A 19414-nucleotide genomic window follows, 5' to 3' on the forward strand; every position below is an offset into this window, starting at 1 on the left:
CCTCCTCCCAGGGCTCCGGCCGCCCTCCCCCTGGGTGCCTGGCCGCCGGGGAGAGCGGAGCCCCGGCCGGGGCTCGCCGCCCTCCCCCCGGGGCTCTGGCCACCCTCCCCTGCCGCGCTGGGGCGGGGGGGCGGCCGGAGGCTTTTTTGCCTGGGGCGGCAAAAAAGCCAGAGCCGGCCCTGAATACGGAACTGTTGGCAACCCTAGGCCAATGGTCCATCTAGCCCAGTATCCTGTCTCTAATAGGGGCCGGTAGAGCTTTAGAGCAGTGTACAGAACAGGGCAGTTGGGAGTGCTCCACTGCTGTCTTCCACTCCTGGCTTCTGGCAGTCAGAGGTTTAGGGTTGCCCCGAGCATGGAGTTGCATCCCTGACCATCTCGGCTAATAGCCATTGATGGATCTATCCTCCGTGAACTTATCTAGTTCTTTTTTGAACCCAGTTATACTTTTGGCCTTCACAACATCCCCTGGCAATGGGCTTCACAGGTTAATTGTGTGTTGTGTGAAAAAAATACTTTTTTTGGTTTGTATTAAACTTGCTGCCTATTAATTTCATTGGGTGACCCCTTGCTTTTGTAGTATGGGAAAGGGTAAACTTTTTCCCCACCATTCATGATTTAATAGACCTCTATAATTTCCCCCTTAGTTGTCTCTTTTTTAGAAAAGCCCTAATCTTTTTAGTCTCTCCTCTTATGGAAGTAATTCCATACCATTGATCATCTTCGTTGCCCTTCTCTAAACATTTTCCAGTTTCATTATATCCTTTTTGAGATGGGGCAACCAGAACTCGACACAATATTTAAGGTGTGGGTGCACCATGGATATATGTAGTAGCATTATATTTTCTGTCTCATTTTTTATCCCTTTCTGAATAGTTACTAATATTTTGTTAGCCTTTTTGACCTCTGCTGATCTCTATGTTGAGTGGTAAAAGCTAATTCAGAACCCATCATCATATATGTGAAGTTGGACTATTTTTTTCCATTGTGCAAGACTTTGCTCTTATCAGTGTTGAATTTCATCTGAAAATTTGTTGCCCAGTCATCCAGTTTTGTGAGATCCCCATGTAACTCTTCATAGTCAGCTTGTGACCAGGGCCGGCTCCAGGGTTTTGGCTGCCCCAAGCAGCCCCCCCCCCAAAGCCGTGATTGCGATCTGCAGCGGCAATTCGGCGGGAGGTCCTTCGCTCTGAGCGGGAGTGAGGGACCGTCCGCCGAATTGCCACTGAATAGCTGGACGTGGCGCCCCTCTCTGGAGTGGCCGCCCCAAGCACCTGCTTGCCAAGCTGGTGCCTGGAGCTGGCCCTGCTTGTGCGTTAACTTGCGTATCTGAAGTTAGGCTTACTGCCTGTAATCGTCAGGATTGCCTCTAGTACAGAGGCTTGTTTCAGCATTTGGTTACATGCTGCAGTTAGTAGATCTGCAGTTTGAATTAATTCTGAACTCTTGAGTGAATCACATTTGTTCATGGTGACTTCTTATTAAATTTATCAGGTTGTTCTAAACTCTCTTCTATTGACACATCATTGTAAAGTACTTCACATTTGTCACCCAAAAGAATAGCTCTGATGTGGGTTTTTCTCTCACATCTTCCGCAGTGAAGACTGAGTCAAAGAATTCATTTAGCTTCTTTGCAATGTCCTTGTCTTCCCTGAACGCTCCTTTTACATGTTGGTTCTGTAGTGGCCCCACTGTCAGTTTGGTAGGCTTCCTTCTGATGTACTTAAAAAAATTGTTACTGTTAGTTTTTGGATCTTTAGCAAGTTCCTTCTCAAATTCTTTCTTAACCTACCTTATTATACTTCTACACTTAACCTGCCAGAGTTGTGCACTTTCCTATTATGCTCACCAGATTGGACTTCCAAATTTTAAAGGATGCTTTTCTGCCTCTAAAGGCCTCCATTACTCTGCTGTTTAGCCATGGTGGTATTCTTTTGATCCTCTCACTGTCTTTTCTAATTTGGGTTATACATTTAGTCTGAGCCTCTATTACAGTGGTTTTTAAATAGTCCCCAAACTGCTTGCAGGCATTTAACCCTTGTGACTGTTCCTTTTAATTTCTAACAAGCATCCTCATTCCTGTGTAGTTCTCATTTTTAAAGTTAAGTATTATGTGGGGGTTTTTTTGGTATTTTCCCCTAATCAAGAATTTTCTCACCTCTTGCAGTTTCCAGGACTAGGTGCTCTGTGAAGCAGTTATTTATGGTGTTAGAAATGTCATCTGTTCCGCAGGTGACATTTACCCCGTCAGCTTGAGGGTAGTTAAACTCACCATTCTTCTTTGAGTACTGCTCATGTCGATTCCATTCTAGGGGTGTGCATGCCCACGTGCACAGTCATTGGAGATTTCTGTTTTAGTGGTATCCGTAGGGTCAGCTGTAGTGCCCCCTTGACTGCCACACTCGTGCGTTGGTACATGAGGCGCTGCCGACCCTACGCCCTCGGTTCCTTCTTACCGCCCATGACGGTTGGTCGGAGTCCTTGTCTTGCATCACAAGAGCATTAGCAGTTCTTCACAGCCATTGTCTGTCTTTGTATATAGTTTGTAGATACTTAGTTAGCCATTAAGTTCAGAGTTAGGTTAGTTTGGTAGTTGGAGTCCCAGCGCAGAGCATGCCCCACTCGCCCAGCTTCAAACCATGATTGTCATGCAACAGGCTGATGCCTATTAGCGACCCCTACGACAGTTGTTTGAAGTACTTGGGGGAGTCCCATAGAAAGGACAAATGCAGAATCTGTAAGAACTTTCGCCTAGAACCCAAAAGGAGCGGGATATCCACTTGAGGGCCCTGCTGATAGAGGCTGTGCTTCATCCTGCATCAGCGCCCTCCCGCTCGGATCCCACGCTGAGCCACCTCGGCATTGGTGCAGAGCGCACCATTGGCACTGGGTTCTGCCCGGCATCGTTCCCCCTCGCTGGTGCCAAAGAAGTGGCAAAAGAGGAAGAGCCCCCTGGCACTGGAAGGGAAAGGGGCCTCAGGCAAAGGACCTATGTCAGACCATGTGGGGCTTCACAGGGGTACTGCTGAGGTCAGAACCCTGGCCCGGCCAGGGATCTGCCTCCGACTCCCAGGAAGTTGCAGGGGATCCCAGCTTCTCCCAGGGCCCTTGTTGCCTCAAGCGGCCCCGGTGGCTAAAGAACAAGCAGGTCGACCAGCACTGCAGACACTTTGCCAGGCACCAGACTCGGCTAAAGCCCCAACACCTAAGGGCAAGCCGGTCATGGGACCACCTCATAGGGCAGTGGAACACCCTCGATCCCTGGACCACAGGTGCAGATCCCCATCTCCGTGGCCTAGGACCCCGGCACCGCATCCCCAGTCTCCAGTCAGAAGACCCAGGTTCCCAACACCGCACTCTTCCCCCATGAGGCATGGGACACCGGAGTCGAGGTACTGGTCTTCCCGCCAAAGATCGCCATGGTTCAGGTCACCCTCTCCCAGACGTTGGTCCCCACTGAGGCAGGGTCACTCCCTGTCATGACACTGGGCTCCATGCCCCGTACCACTCATCAGGCAGGCACTGATCCTTACCTCACCGGTAACCAACCAGGGTCAGTTAACAGACTCAGGTCTTGACAGCTCTGCCCTGATTGCCAGAAGGGCAGTGTTTGGAGTCAGACTGGGAGTTCAGCCCCTTGCCAAGGAGGGGTGATTCGCCACTGACCCACGAAACTGGGGCAGCACCTTCAGCGATGGCATGGCAGCAGGGATAGTGGCCCGCTCAGTGGCCATACTGGAACCCATGGGGCATGCCCATGATGTCGGTCCCATATTCCCACCAGTCCTCCCTGGCCACTTTGGACAAATCGCCGTCAGCACTGGAGTCAGAACATGGTACCGAATCCGACGTGGGGGCAGCACATCAGACTCCAGCACCTAAGGAGCCATCCCCAGAGAAGGAAGGGGAACCCGCCTCTCCCCAGGCGGTGCAGTTGTCGTCGTCGTTGTCTCGGGTCAAAGCGGTGGCAGGTCCCTCCCAACCCTCCCCCCGACAACTTCAAGGAACACCAGGCCCTCCTTAAAGGGTGGCTACCAACTTGAACTTAAAAACTGAGGAGGTTGCAGAGAAGTCCGACAACCTCTTTATCATAATATCCTCCTCCACCCCGGCCTGGATCACGCTACCCATCCTCCCATGGGTCCTTAAGATTGCCAAATCGTCGTGGCAGACCCCCTCTTTGATTCTGCCTACTTCCAAGAAGTGGAAAAGAAGTTTTTTTGTCCCTGCAAAAGGGTTTGAATATATGTACACACACCCTCCAGCAGCATCACTGGTCGTGTCCACTGTTCATGAAAGGGATAAGACAGGGCCAAGTCAGTGGCATGCCAAAAAACAAAGACGCCAAGAGACTGGACTTATTTGTCAGAAAGATTTATTCGACAGCAAGCCTGCAATTTCGGGTGTCTAAACACCGACCTTGTTAGGCAGGTACAATTTTAGCCTGTCTTATTGGAAACCCAGGAGGTGGGCGGGCACAAGCCCACGCACTTCTAAAGGCCCCTCCCCCTGCCTAGCGGCAGGGACTACTGGATCCAGGGACCAAACGAACACGGGGGACAACAAATGAGAAAAACAGGGATTGTGGTGAAGATCATAGGTTCAAAACGAGAGTACTGGATGGGGACACCGAGCAGAGAACCCTGGACAGTGCCCACTGCTCCTAGAAGGTGTCAAGGGAGCCAGCGGACGCTGCCCAGTGGAACTCTGCCCAGATGCGTGAAACTTGGGAGGAACGGAAATAGGCCCCACAGTCGCAGAGCATCCCCTCGTCCAGCATCCTCCTTCTGGTAGTATAGATGAGGAGGTTGACAAGGAGGTCTTGCGACTTCATGGGGCCACGGATGGGGTGTGCATAAAGGAATAGGTGCGGGGAAAAGTGCTGCCAGAACCTCAACAAGAGGTTCTGGAGGAGCCGGAATAGGGGCTGCAACCTGGCGCATTCAGGATAGGCGTGCACCAGGTTCTCCCTCACGCTGCAAAAGGGTCCTGCCTCGGGTACAGGTGTGAACCGCGCCAGGTACACGCCTGTGCTCACGGCTCCGTGAAGGAGCCGCCAACCGATGTCCCCGGCGGGCCATGGGACCAAGGTGGAATAAAAGCTGGCCCACTGGGGCTCCTCACCCTCTTTAGGTGGAAGATAATCCCACCATTTGGTGTTGGGGCGGGATGCGAGGGTGAGGAAATGCAGTGTGTGGAGCACAAGTGTATACAGTTGATCTCTAGGTGTGGTTTGGAACCGGACTGGCTGCAGGGTGCGCAGGTGGCTCGGGGTGTGGGAACGGGGAGGCCGGGGGGGCTTGCGGAACAGGGGCCGAATAAAAATGCCTGGAGGGGACGGGGTGAGGGAAGGGCGGGGAACGCCCTCTCGCAGGGCCTGCTGCAGGAAAACGAGAGAAACGGGTGACAAGGCGGCTTCCACCTCCTGGAGTACGTGCAGGGGAGTCGGAAGGGTGGAGAGCTCCATGCGCCAACCCAGCACATGGAGATCCACCCAGTCCCCCCCCGTGATAGTCCAGGAGGTCTCCGGCCCTCGTGGTTTCTGCTAGGACCAACCGATTTTAGCCTGTGGGACTCCCTGAACAAATTCAAGGTGGCTCTCCCACAGGACCGAGCCCAGGAGTTCACCGCTTTAGTGGACAAGGGCACAGCAGTGGCAAGGGGGGCCCTTCAAATGGCCTGGGACGCTACTGACTCAGCGGCTACAGTGGTCGCCTCTGCAGTGGCCATGAGGCACAGCTCCTAGTTCTAGTCCTCCAGGTTATCCCAGGTGATGCAGGCTGCTATACAAGACCTCCAATTTGAGGGGGAGGGGCTCTTCTCTGAGCTCATGGACTTGAGACGCCATGGCCTTAAACATGTCCCGTCTGTCTGCTCCTTGGGCCTCCATACTCTTCAGCAGCTCAGGAAGCCATTCCGCCCACCACCTCCACAGTGCAGGTCCTGGGGGACTCCCCGGCTGGGCACCTACAGGAGAAAGGATGGGGTCTAAGCGGTGACAACTATCATCTTCCTATTCGTCTGCTCAGCCTGGCCCATCTGGGAACCAAGGAGGCCAGCAACAGTCATTTTGAGGATGCGTTTGAGGACGATGCCCCAGTCACTTCCAGTATCCACCCTCCTACTCTTTCCTTGACTGCCTCCACCCTTTCCGGTCAGTCTGGTTTCGGCTGACTTTGGACCATTGGGTGCTCGAAGTAATATCCTCAGGTTACACCATGCAGTTCGTGGCCAACCCTCCCTTCTACCCCTCTTCAGGGACCCTTCTCATGAACAACTCCTCATCCCAGGAGGTCGAGAACCTCCAGCACCTAGAGGGTGGTGGATGCGGTCCCTCGAGACATGAAAGGAAAGGGGTTCTACTCCCACTACATCCTAATCCTGAAAGCAAAAGGTGGCCTCAGATGCATTTTGGACCTGCATCGTCTCAACAAGTCTCAAAAAGTTGAAGTTTCGCATGGTCTCCTTGGCCTCCATCATTCCCTCCCTAGATCCAGGAGACTGATATGCTGCCCTCAACTTGAAAGATGCTCGATTCGGGGGATTGGACGCTTTTCTGCTCCCATGGTCCGGGGCTCTGTTGTATGCCTTCCCTCCAATGCCGTTGATTCACAGAATCATCATGAAAATCAAGCAGAACGGGGCAAAGGTGATCCTCATATAGCGCCGGCTTGGCTGCACCAGCACTGGTTTGGCATGCTGCTGGACCTCTCTCTAATCCTCCTTTTCCCCTGATACCCCTCTCTCTTCTGCCTCAAACTGTTCTAGATCTTCGTTTTGGCTGACATTAATTGATAACTCATCTTATGGTGGCCTTTATTTTTTCCATGCACAAATCTTCACTGACAATGCCTTCCTTTTCATATTTCTCACACCTAACATTCCTAGCTATCATATTTTACCTATCCTATATTCATCACCATGGTATGTAAGCACCTCAGATCTTAATTCAAGATTTTAATTTAGATTATAATGTTGTTGGGGCAGGGACAGTGGCTGTGACTTCTATGTTTGGGTAGTATCAAACATATTGTCAATATTCAATAAGTAATAAAAGATATTGCAGTGGTCCCTGGTGAATTTACATTTAGTTGAAAAAGGTTTCTTTGCATGCACACTCATATTTAGACTGTGTATGAAATATGTTATCTCCAGTTCAGTGTCTTATCATGAACACACTGAAGTGAACTGGTTTACAGTAAGTACTTTAATCAAAGACTGATTTATTTAAAGTAGTTTTTGTACTTTTATTTTTCTTAGGTTCATAGACTCTGATCCAGTAAAGCACTTAAGCCAGTGGTCCCCAACCTTTTTTGTCCTGCAGGCAGTGGACGAGCATCTGCCGAAATACTGCCGATAAGCGGCAATCAGCGTCATCCAGAGGCGTCGCCACCGAAATGCTGCCGAAAATTGGCGGCATTTCGGCGGCGATGCCTCTGGATGCTGCTGCTTGTCAACGGCATTTTGGCGGATGGTCGTCCACTGGCCAGTACACGGGCGCACTTAGATGCTCCGGCGGGCGCCATGGTGCCCATGGGCACCGCGTTGGGGACCCCTAATTTAAGCAATAGCAGTGTCGGATTAGCCACTGGGCCACAAGGCCCATGCTCAGGGAACTTGGCCAATTTGGGAGCCCCTGGAAAAATTCCCCCACCCCTTCCACCTGCCCACCCAGTGCTTCTGCCGGGAGCAGGGCAAGCTTCCACGCCCCAACCTTGCTCCCCAGCAGGAGCACCAGGGATGTGTGGAGGGGACTGCAGGTGGAAAGGTGCTTTGGCCCAGGGCCCCACAAAATCCTAATCTGTCTGAGCAATAGCTTAAATTGAACATTTGAGTAGTTCGGTCAATGCCAATGTTAAAGTATGTGCTTAAACTGCTGTGCCGGACTGGTGCTTTAGTTAGATTTTCTGTCACTGACTTCTGCTCTCTCCCTTTGTTGATACGTTTGCAAAACCTAGCAGTTGTAGCAGCTTCTATGCTGGTCCCAAGGTGCTTTGATGGGAAATCTTGTATGTTCTCATACACAGTGCTCTGTGGTGCATTGCTACCAGGGAAAGCATCAGACCACATGGTATCTGAATTCAGAGATTCTGGTTTGGAACAGGAAGTTTGACCCAGCTACTGGCTGTGTCTTCAGAGCAGGGCTTGAACAGTGTGCAGTTAATAAGACATGAGTACCACACATTGAATAATGAGGTGAAATCAAATTATTGAATAGCTGCTCATTAAGTGAGTACTGTACATTCTGTGCACTAAACTAAGTAAGGGTGCTAGGGAAAAATATGTGATCAGGAACTGAAGACTATAATAATTCATATACACAAGGGGGCCAAATAAAGGTTGCACAGGCAATGCCTTTTAACTGACTTTGCAACTTTAATGTTCTTTAATGTTGTGTGTGTGTAAACGAAGGTAGAGCGAGCAGAATGCCACAGGAATTGCCTTTAACATATTCACAAATTCAATACAGAATTTCATATGCTGTGGCATTAATAGTTGTATGAGCTTATGAAATCCAAACAAGAGGAATAAAGAGCAGAAGAAATTACTGTTAATGACTGGCACTTCTGGCAATACTCATCACAGTAGCAAGGCACAAATGGAATTTGGACTTGCAATAAATCATCATGTTTGTTCTGCTATTGGCTCTTCGCGTTTGCAAAAATGCTTAAGAAAGCTGCCAAGAACATCTGTTGGAGCCTTGTCATGATGCTTCATTGCTTTAATTTTTCACTTAGAGCATTCCAATATTTTGCTCCCAGCCAGCTGGGGGTATTATCCAATAGGAAATTGTATCGATGCAAAGTTGTCTGAGATCACCAAAGAAAAATAGCTCACGACCCACCTCTTTTATGCCCCTTACAAAGAGGTTTTTATACAGTTCCCCACACGACATTTTTATCACAGTTTCACTCTTTTCCTGCCCTACTCTGACACCCTCCACCCCCCACTCCAAATACTCATTTTCTTCTGGTAACACTTTTTAGCCTTTGATGCAACTGTGGTGATTGGTAAAATACACATTTTACAGTTAAATTATCTTGTAGGAGGCGGGAATATGCAGAGAGTATTGCTAAATGATCATTATGCTTCTGTCGCACTCTTCTGCTTTTCTCAACACACTAACCGGTTAAAAATAAAAACAAAGACAGACAAAAACAGAGTTGAAGAACAAAGTAAACATTAAGAAGATCACTTGCATGTCCTTACATCTACTTAGTTGCATAACCTATGTAAGAACTCAACCCGTGCATGTAATCTTAGTATGTTAAACACACGTTAGTAGTGCAGTTGTGTGTTTTTTTGCCTGTGCAGTTGTATACCTGAGGAATTGAAAATTATACCTTTAATACACAAATGCACAGTAGCACCAAAACTGGTCAGAATGGCCCTCATCCAGTGCCTGTTGAAGTCAGTGGGAGTCTTTCCAGAGACTTCAGTGGCTGTTGGATCAAGCTTGTAATTTCTTCTCTCTAATGGGCAAACAATGTTTTTCTTGTCTGTAGAAGAACTGATTAGATAATTGAAAACCAACTGTTTGTTTAGGCACCTGTACTTATGGTTTATAACAAGAATAGTACTTGGTGTTTTTCTGAATGAAAGTCCTGTTCTCCTTGCGTGGTAATAGAGACATTGAACACAAAACACATGATCCCCGAGAATGATAGGCAAGCACCTGGTTTTCTTGTTAATCTGGGAGCTTTCTCCTGAATTCATAATGCACAAGGCACTCACCTGGGATGTGGGAGGCTCAGTTTCTAATCCTTGCTCTGAATCAGGAAGAGCAGGACATTGAACCGGTATCTCCCGTGTACTAGGGGAGTGACCTGACCACATGGCTCGGTGGGGTTGCTTTTGCTAGTGACTCTGGTTTTCACCAGAAATTCCATCCTGAACCTGAGAAACCTTTTGAGACAAAAGTTTAATCAAAACCGACCCTTAATCATGAACAGTTTTTTGGTTTCAACCAATTGGCATTTTCCTACAAAAACCCATTTGGTTGAAAAATCCCCTACCAGCTCTAGTGAAAACTCCTTAGAAATGTAATGCAGCTGCTTTCTGATCCAAATCTTCTACCTTCCTCTGGGGAGACAGACCAATGACAGACCTGCTGTGCTGCCAGGGCCCTATGTCAAAACATAGGGAGGCCATGTTTTGGGAGGGCCAAAACACCATGCGGTGAGGCATCTAGATGCCTTGAGATCTGCAGAGTTGAGGATTCCACACAGTCTCTGTGTTTAAAAGGCGATGCCCCTTGTGCCAACACTAATCCTTCTGCCAAGGGGATAATATGTCCGCTTCTCTGTGCTTCGAAATTCAGAGGTTTTTCATTCTGCACACTTTTGCATGGGAGAAAGATGGAGACTGATTGGTGTGAGTGCATGCCTCTGATAAGTTGTGTTTGGAGAATTACAGGAGCACAGGAATTGCCATTTCAGATCATACTAGTGGCCCATCTAGTCCAGTATTGGATCTCTGGCTATGGCCAATACCAGACACTTCGGGGAAGGCATCCCCAGAGAAAGTTTAAAATGAATTAACAACAGTGGAGACAGTCTTCTAATATAGTTGGAGCAAAATTGTACTTCTAACTTCTGGGACTGAGGTGTTCTCTTACGACAGGTTGCCTAATAAAAGTGGTCTTTAGATCAGGTTTCACCATATTCAGAGCAAGTCACATTATATTATAGGTCCAATTTACAGCCTATCGGACCAAAATAGGTGAGAATCTAAAAATGCCGTGGAGCCACATTGGTCATTGTTCAAAACAAACAATGCATTCTGCCCTCCAATTGTTTAAACCTTCTTCTGACCTGGAGAGAAAATTTGGAGAAGAAGCCAGCCCATATGATCACTGGTGCAACATGTCCCATTTTATTTACATTCCCATCGTATTTGAAATATCAAACTACTGCTGAGAAAAGGTGGGTGAGGTGATATCTTTTATAGGACCAACTTCTGTTGGTGAAAGAGACAAACAAACTACATAGAGTTCTTCATTTGGTCTGGAAAACACACACACACTGTCACAGTTAAATACAAGGTGGAACAGATTGTTTAGCATAAATAGTTAACACACATTCTAAAAGACCATTTGAGGTGAAGTAGCTTATTAACTCCCCTGCAGTCATAGGACAAAATAAGGGGTGGGGGTCAGTGGGTTACAGATTGTTGTAATAAGCCATAAATCCAATGTTTTTATTGAGACCACAATTTTTAGTGTTTAGCAAAGTTACTAATTTAAGCACTCAGGCTCATCTTTTGAAGGTGTTGTTCAGGTTTCCTTTTGAGGATGAGGGCAGAGAGGTCAGGTATAGTGATCGTTTTGTGAAAAGTGTTTGCCCATGGGTGATATGGCATTTTTGTGTCTCATATTTTCTCAAATGAGCATACATTGGTTAGTCCAATAAAAGCGATTACCTCACTCACCTTTTCTCTCTAATATTCTGGGACCAACATGGTCGGCTACAGTAGCAACAATACTATTGTTGACTTATATAGAGGTTGAACATTGGGAGAAAATGCCTCTAAAAAGCTCAGTTCTAGCTGAGGCCATTACATTAGTTTTCCATAATATGTTCATGTAACAATTGGTTGTTTGTTTTCTGAACGATTACAAGATGTACTTTATCCCTGAACTGAACCAGACAAGTGTTTTAGTTGAGGTGTGGCTAGTAGTCATATCTGTAGCAGGAGTGCCCTCTCGTGGTGGCTGGGAAGAACAGCATTATTAGACAATAGTAACTTATTTCAGAGTGGTAGCCGTGTTAGTCTGTATCAGCAAAAAAAAAAAAAAAAAAAAAAAAAAACAAACAAACAAAAAACGAGGGGTCCTTGTGGCACCTTAGAGACTAATAAGTGGGCTAGAGCTCACTTATGCCCAAATGAATTTGTTAGTCTCAAAGGTGCCACAAGGACTCCTCATTGTTTTTGCTAATAGTAACCTAGTTCATCACTACAGGATGGTGCTGGCAAATTTAGCTTGGAAATTATAGTCTGACAATTATTGGGCAAGTTAAAGAAATGTGCACTGAATAAAACACTAAAGAAATTCACTTTTTAAATAGAATAAGAGAAATATTCTGAAACTCTACAGTGCAGTCCTGAAGTTAGATTGTTACTTGTAAAGTAGTCAAGGACCATAGAATGTTCACTACTCAAATTTCTGACATTGAAGAATAACCATTAGCCTGGTGATTAGAAGGATTACTTGGGATGTGGGAGAACCAGGTTCAAGTCCCTGGACACTTGTACGTTGGTCTTCCGTGTCACAGTTGAATGCCCTAATCACTGGGCTATTCTGGGATTGGTTTTTTTTCTCATGTTGACCAGAAATTTTATCCTGAACTTGATGAAAAATTCCAGATGAAAATATTGTTGAAATTGTTATGTTCCCAGGAAAAGTTTCACCATATCAGTATTTTTCAATGAAAAAGTGTTTTACCAAAAATTCCTGATCAGCTCTAGTAAGAAATTCCCCATAATTGTCCTTTCAGGATGAATGCAAACAGTGGTAGATACATTTTAACTAGTATAAGTGGCAACTAGGCACTATGGAAATGGACACCCTAAAAATGCCTTAAGTAGATTAGTTTAAAATGGATAAAGAGTAGAACTGATTCAATGCTGCAAATACGCATTGTGAATATTCACTTGAATTCATTTACTGTGCTGTGCCCCTCCGGAATGTGGTTTTACATGAACATTCAAGAGATTTGGGCCAGTAAAAGTCAATGTTCATGGAGGATGGGACGCTGACATCAAAACTGAGGTAGGGAGAAGCTTGACATATCACAATAAATATTTCATGGACAGCTCTTCCTGTGGACATATGGGACCCAGATATGCGTGCACAGCTCCCAGAGATTACAATAGTTACTGCCTGTTTGTATCTGAAGGTTTGATTCTGTGTGTGTGTGCGTATGAACTTGCACTAAAAGATAACTGGCTCAACCCTTTGTTACCTTTGTGATAAGAATCTTTGCTCACTTTAAAGTCGCAAATATCTGATCTAAATCTGTACATGGGTACAATGCACTAGCTATAGTAGTCATTAAGGACAAATGCAAAGTACTCCACTTAGGAAGGAACAATCAGTTGCACACATACAAAATGGGAAATGACTGCCTAGGAAGGAGTACTGCAAAAAGGGGTGGGGGTGGGGGATGTCATAGTGGATCACAAACTAAATATGAGTCAACAGTGTAACACTGTTGCAAAAAAGGCAAACCTTGTTCTGTGTATTAGCAGGAGTGTTGTAAGCAAGACATAAGAAGTAATTCTTCTGCTCTACTCTGTGCTGATTAGGCCTCAACTGGAGTTCTGGATGCCATATTTCAGGAAAGATGTGGTCAAATTGGAGAAAGTCAAGAGAAGAGCAAAAAAAAAAAAATGATTAAAGGTCTAGAAAACATGACCTATAAGGGAAGATTGAAAAAACTGGGTTGGTTTAGTCTGGAGAAGAGAAGATTGAGAGGGGACATAACAGTTTTCAAGTACATAAAAGGTTGTTACAAGGAGGAGGGAAAAAATTGTTCTCCTTAACTTTTGAGGATAGGACAAGAAGCAAGGGGCTTAAATTGCAGCAAGGGGAGGTTAGGATGGACATTAGGAGAAACTTCCTAACTGTCAGGGTAGTTAAGCACTGGAATAAATTGCCTGGGGAGGTTGTGGAATCTCCATCACTGGAGATTTTTAAGAGCAAGTTAGACAAACACCTGTCAGGGATGGTCTAGAATAATACTTAGTCTTTCCCTGAGTGCAGGGGACTGGACTACATGACCTTTCAAGGTCCCTTCCAGTTCTAGGATTCTATGATTATTACACACAGTGCTGTTCTCTGTTATACCCCAAAATCCCCATGCATGGCTCCTGTTGACAGTAATGATAGTTTTGCTCAGGGACACAGTGATGTGTGTGCAACGGTGATATTTATAGCTCTTTTCATTTTTAAAGCCTACTTAGATTGTAAACTTGGTGGGGCAGGAACCACTTTATTATATATGTATACAGGGCCTATCACAATGGGGCCCCAGTCCCTGACTGAGCCTATGCATACTACTACCATTCAAGTAATAACAGACACACATTATACACACAAATTATTCCTCACAAGCCCACCATGAGGGGTAGTAAAAGTAGTATTGCTCTCATTTTACAGATGGAGAAACTGATGTCGAGAGGTTAAGTGCTTTGTCAAGGAGCACTGAGGAAGTCAGTGTTAAAGCCAGTAGAGATCCAGGGTGGGTCTGAGACTAGAACTTTATCTATCCTGAAAAGTTCACACAGCTAATCGCTCCTTGTTTTGCATGGTAAGAAGTCATGCTCTTACCCACTTGGCCTTTTGTGTTGATGTAAATGTACTAACATCAAAAGTCAAAGCGCGACTTGTTTTTTCATCTAGCTCAGAATATGCGTGTATTGGATCTGTCAAGCTGCATCACAACAGTGCCTTTGTTAAGTTCTTAGCAGTGCTGCTTTTATGATGTGATACTTTTTGAAGCTCCAAGGAGCTGTTTCTATTAACATTACACAAACGTAGCATTAAATCATAAAATCAAAACGCAACATAAATGTTATCCAGTGAATACTATTAGTTTGAATTTAATTGAATTTTATCCAGAAATGAGTCTCACTCTCATTTGGTAAGATAAAGACGGATTCTTGCAAGAAGAGTACTTGCAGTCTATCATCTGGGAGTCTGAAGGGGAGAGGGAACGGATTAGCAAATCCTTTCAGGGAAGAGGTGGAACTAAATTCTAAAGTATTTTATTATTTTACTTGATTGTTTTGAAAAGTGCAAGTAGTTTTGCTTAAATACCTAATGATTCTCCAGTTCCTAGCAAAACAGAATTTATTCAGACCTCTGTTGCCTTTAAAACCTAACCCCAAACAACAGAAAAATCAATCTTCAGGCAATTGAAATTATGAGCCACTACTTAGGAAGGTGGTGACTAAACTATGTTGCCTGTTTTGGAATGAAGCCTCTGATAAGGACAAGTTGATTTGATTTTAAGAGTGTTTACTGGCTGCCAAGAAGTAGATTTGTTCCCTTTTCTGTTGCAAGCTGTCCCATAGGAATAAAACACCAGTAATCTGAAAAGAAAATACCATATTATAAGTATAGTCTTCAGGTCAAACTTCAGCATGAATCATCATAGGTGCTGACTCCGTGGGTGCTCCGGGGCTGGAGCACCCACAGGGAAAAATTAGTGGGTGCCCTGCACCCACTGGCAGCCAAACTCCCCTCACCCCCCCCCACCCCAAGCACGCCGCGTCCCCACTCCTCTGCCTACCTCCCAGCGCTTCCCCCCCGACCGGCACCAAACAGCTGTTTGGCCACGGGGGGTGGGAGTGGTGAGGAGCGGGAACATGGCACACTCGGGGAGGAGGCAGGGGGGCTGGGGCGGGAATTTGGGGAAGGAGTTGGAATAGGGGCAGGGAGGGGATGAGGACTTCAGGGAAGGGGTTGAAATTGGGGTGAGGCAGGTGTGGGAAGGGGCAGGGGTGGGGCTGCATGGAAGGAGCGGAGTGGGGACAGGGCAGAGCGGGGGTCGAACACCCAGGGGAAAGCAGGGAAATCGGCACCTATGTGAATCATAGAATCATAGAAGATTACAGTTAGAAGGGACCTCAGGAGGTTATCTAGTCCAACCCCCTGCTCAAAGCAGGACCAACCCCAACTAAATCATCCCAGCCAGGGGTTTGTCAAACCAGGCCTTAAAAACCTCAAAGGAAGGAGATTCCACCACCTCCGTAGGTAACCCATTCCAGTGCTTCGCCACCCTCCTAATATCCAACCTAGATCTCCCCCACTGCAACTTGAGACCATTGCTCCTTGTTCTGTCAGTCCTTTGGAATGAAGTTCAAAAACACTATTACTAACAGGAGTTATAGGATTAACTCCTCTGTCCTCACATATGGCGCCATGCTGAAAGTGTGCAACCTAAACTTTTAAATATTTTGTGATCTACATGACTAGCTGCTCCACTCCTTTGCTAAAGGTTACAGATACATGAACTTGAAAATAGCTCATTTCATATGACATGGTATGGAAGAAAAAGGGAACTAATTTTCTTGACAGTGATTTCCCTGAGAATAGAAACAATGAGCATAGATTTGACAGTACAGATTTAAAATCATAATCAGTTTGGGCCTCTTCCTAAGATGAACATAGTGAAACATACCATTTTAGAAATGTGCTTGGATAAGGGGGTGTGTGTGTGTGTGAGAGAGAGAGAGAGAGAGAGAGAGAGAGAGAAGCTGTGTTTTAAGCAGTTTATATTGGAATAGAGTGTGATTAATAAAGAGCAAAATAGAGATGGAAATTCAGTCTGATTCTGAAAATGTAACATCCTTTTCCTGATTTCTGAATAATAAACTGGCTATTTTTATTTTTGGGTTACTGAAGAACTCATGAGTGAATATTGAGTCATAGATTTTAAGACCAGTAGGGGCCATTATTATAATCTAGTTTGACTTTCTGCATAACACAGGTCAGAGAACCTCATTCATTAACTTGTGGCTCAAACCCATAACTTCTCTTTGAGTTCCAACATATCTTTTAGAAAGATAGCTAGTCTTAATTTAAAGACTACAATCCACCACATCCCCATGTAATCTACCACGCTCCTTGGTCTATTGTTGCATGGCACATGTACTTGCTCTCTGCGTCGGCTGAGATTTTCAAAGGATCAGCCGAATGCTTGTTGAAATTCAACTAGGTTTGGTCACTTGACTCTCTAGGCTCCCTTGAAAATACCTGTTGCAGTGTCAGAAGTACCTGACCACTCTAGGCCAAGTTTAGCCAGCTGCAGCTGAGAGGAAATGGGACCTTAATATAAAAAGCGATCCAACTAGATTCACCGTCAAAGCACTGTATGATATTGGCAGGTGGCGGGGTGATACGGCACTTGAAAATATACCCAGTGTACGTATGTTCTATTATCCAAATGATGTGACGATCAGGCTACTTCAATCAAATTTGACCAAATTTAGAATTATTATTTGTTCAAAAAATAGGATTGGTACTCTGTTGTGCTAAGCACTGGACAAATACACAGGAAGACAACTGCCCTGATCTGAAGAGCTTTCTTGGGTACTCATCACTGGAAGAGATGTGTAACATAATTAAGCTCCAGGATATGATATAGATACAAGTACATCGTTCGGAGTAGGAAGCCAGTGCTAATACCCTTATTTGGGGGTAAAAGTTCAGATGAGAATATATATATAACTCAGAACTGCACAAGGCCTTGGCCTACTAGGCCATATGCTTTTGGAGAATATATTTTAGTGCTAAGACTACCATAAAGGGCCTGAAAAATCCCACACTCTAGGTTTTATGCTATAAGTCCCCTCGGTTGCCTTGTATCCTAGTAGTAAAGTATTGTGTCTTTTTCATCCCTTGTATTTTCCTACCTTGTTTGTGTTCAGTCCTTCCACGTTTATTACCTGGATGGTTCCAGCGGCTGTCTGGAATGCAGTTGACTAGCATAACTTCAACTGGAGTAGGTTTTGATCATACCCAACTTTCTTTACCTACTGAGGAGCATTGAGAACCATACATAGGTGATTGCCATATATATGTGTGATATTTCTCCAAGATAATTGTATTTTGATCATGGCATGGTAACTATCACAGTAAAAAGCAAAGTAAATGTACAGTGTAGAAGTCTGACTTCTTTCTTTCCACACTGTGAAATAGTAGCTTTTCTTATGGTAAAATGTGAAAATTTTAAAGAACTACAAGGTGTAGATTGGACAAGAAGTTTTCATATTTCAATGATTCTTAGCTTTTAATAGCAAAATTATTCTATAAATCAACATAGACTTAGTATAACTAAATGCATAATTTTATTTCATTCCTGGTTGATTAAACAGAAAAAATAATTCATGTAAGGCACATGTATTGAAATATATATTTGATAGCCATTTTGTTTTACATTTGTTTTGACTGACTCATCTCAAGCCCATAACGTGCAAATCAGCCCACATAGGAGGACGCATATGGACCCATAGAGGAGTCTAGCGATTTCAATGGAACTTCATGTCAGCATAAAAGTGGACCTGTGTGCCCTTTGTAGGATTGAAGCTGTCAGTTGTGATCATTTTAGGCAAGGGTATGTGTCCTAGTCTGTATTTGTAATGTGCTGTGAAATATACATCATATTTATAATATTAGTGTTTTAAAATAACCCTTATTTTAACTAAACAATTCTGATACCTTAGTTCACCATGAGTTTGAGCCATACCAGTGATTGAAACATAGTTTATTCAGCATGATGGAAGACAGTGCAAATGAACATACAACTCCAGAATTATAGATTATGCTTTTTGGTATAAGGGGAAGTCAAAATGACTGCTGACTTTTCCATACCAAGGGGCCAGTTCTCCCCTTGATACACATGCTCTACTATTTATATCATCAAAATGAAAACAGATGTCTCTGTGGATAGGAAGGATAATAGTTTCCATTCAGCTGGCCAGCCAGTGGTGCCACTGCAGGGGTCCCTGAGTCATGGGTGCCCCACCCTCGCAGGACCTAGTTGAGATGCTGTTCCTGTTCCAGTGCCACATTTTGTGGAGTATGAACTCACTTTGTTCTCACGGAGAGCTGTGGTGTGATGATAATTTGAGTTCTCTGAGAAATCAGGAACTGTATCCTTATCATGGCTCTTGGATACTTTACAATTTATAATCTCCTTTTTAACAGGACACCTCCATTCACCATTTCCCTATTTCTCCCCACAAACACACACTGAAGTTTGGGATACATTCCCTAAAGTCACTTCCACCCATGGGAGTAAATCTGTCCGTCTCTTCACCCACCCCCATGCTGGCATATCTAGAACAGAGTGAGGAAACACAATGGGGGTGGGGAATAAAATCACGAGCCTGGCAGCTGGGCTGGTGTGGGGGACAGATTCATTTAAATCTGCCATTGAGTTATTTCAAGTCCTTTTGTAGTCTTGGGTCACTTGTAAGTGGTATGGTTCAGCTATAAACATAAAATCATATGTCGTCTGATCTGTGTTTGTTTAGAATTAAAGGGAATTCCATTTCCACAGTTAGGGGATAACAGATTCCACTGATGGTAGACTTCCATGGTTCATGTGATTCAGTTCCATGGGCACGTGTGTTTAGAGCTTCTGGAAAAGGAGCAGCAGCCTGCTCTGACGTTCAGAAGAGAGGTGGGGAGAAGGGAGAGTGTTCGTGTACTCTTGGTTGATCATTTTTAACACTAATGACTTGATGAAATGTGAAATCTCTGAACATATCGTGACAGTCAAGGGGGAACAGTTGGAGAACTCAGCTGAATTGCAATAAGGTTTCCAATTATTTCAGACTTGTCAAATGGAGTATCCTTTTGAAAAGCTACATTTCTTTTGTAATGATCTCTGCAGTGCACTTT

At 45.1% G+C, this 19414-nt stretch overlaps 1 protein-coding gene across 15 annotated transcripts in view; it reads left to right on the forward strand.

Moving 5' to 3' along the window:
- The window catches only part of ANK2 (ankyrin 2), a 581537-nt gene that overhangs the window by 261931 nt on the left and 300192 nt on the right, over positions 1-19414 (forward strand). The window lies entirely within an intron of this gene.

This window comes from Chrysemys picta, chromosome 5, assembly GCF_011386835.1.
Source record: "Chrysemys picta bellii isolate R12L10 chromosome 5, ASM1138683v2, whole genome shotgun sequence".
NCBI lineage: Eukaryota > Metazoa > Chordata > Testudines > Emydidae > Chrysemys > Chrysemys picta.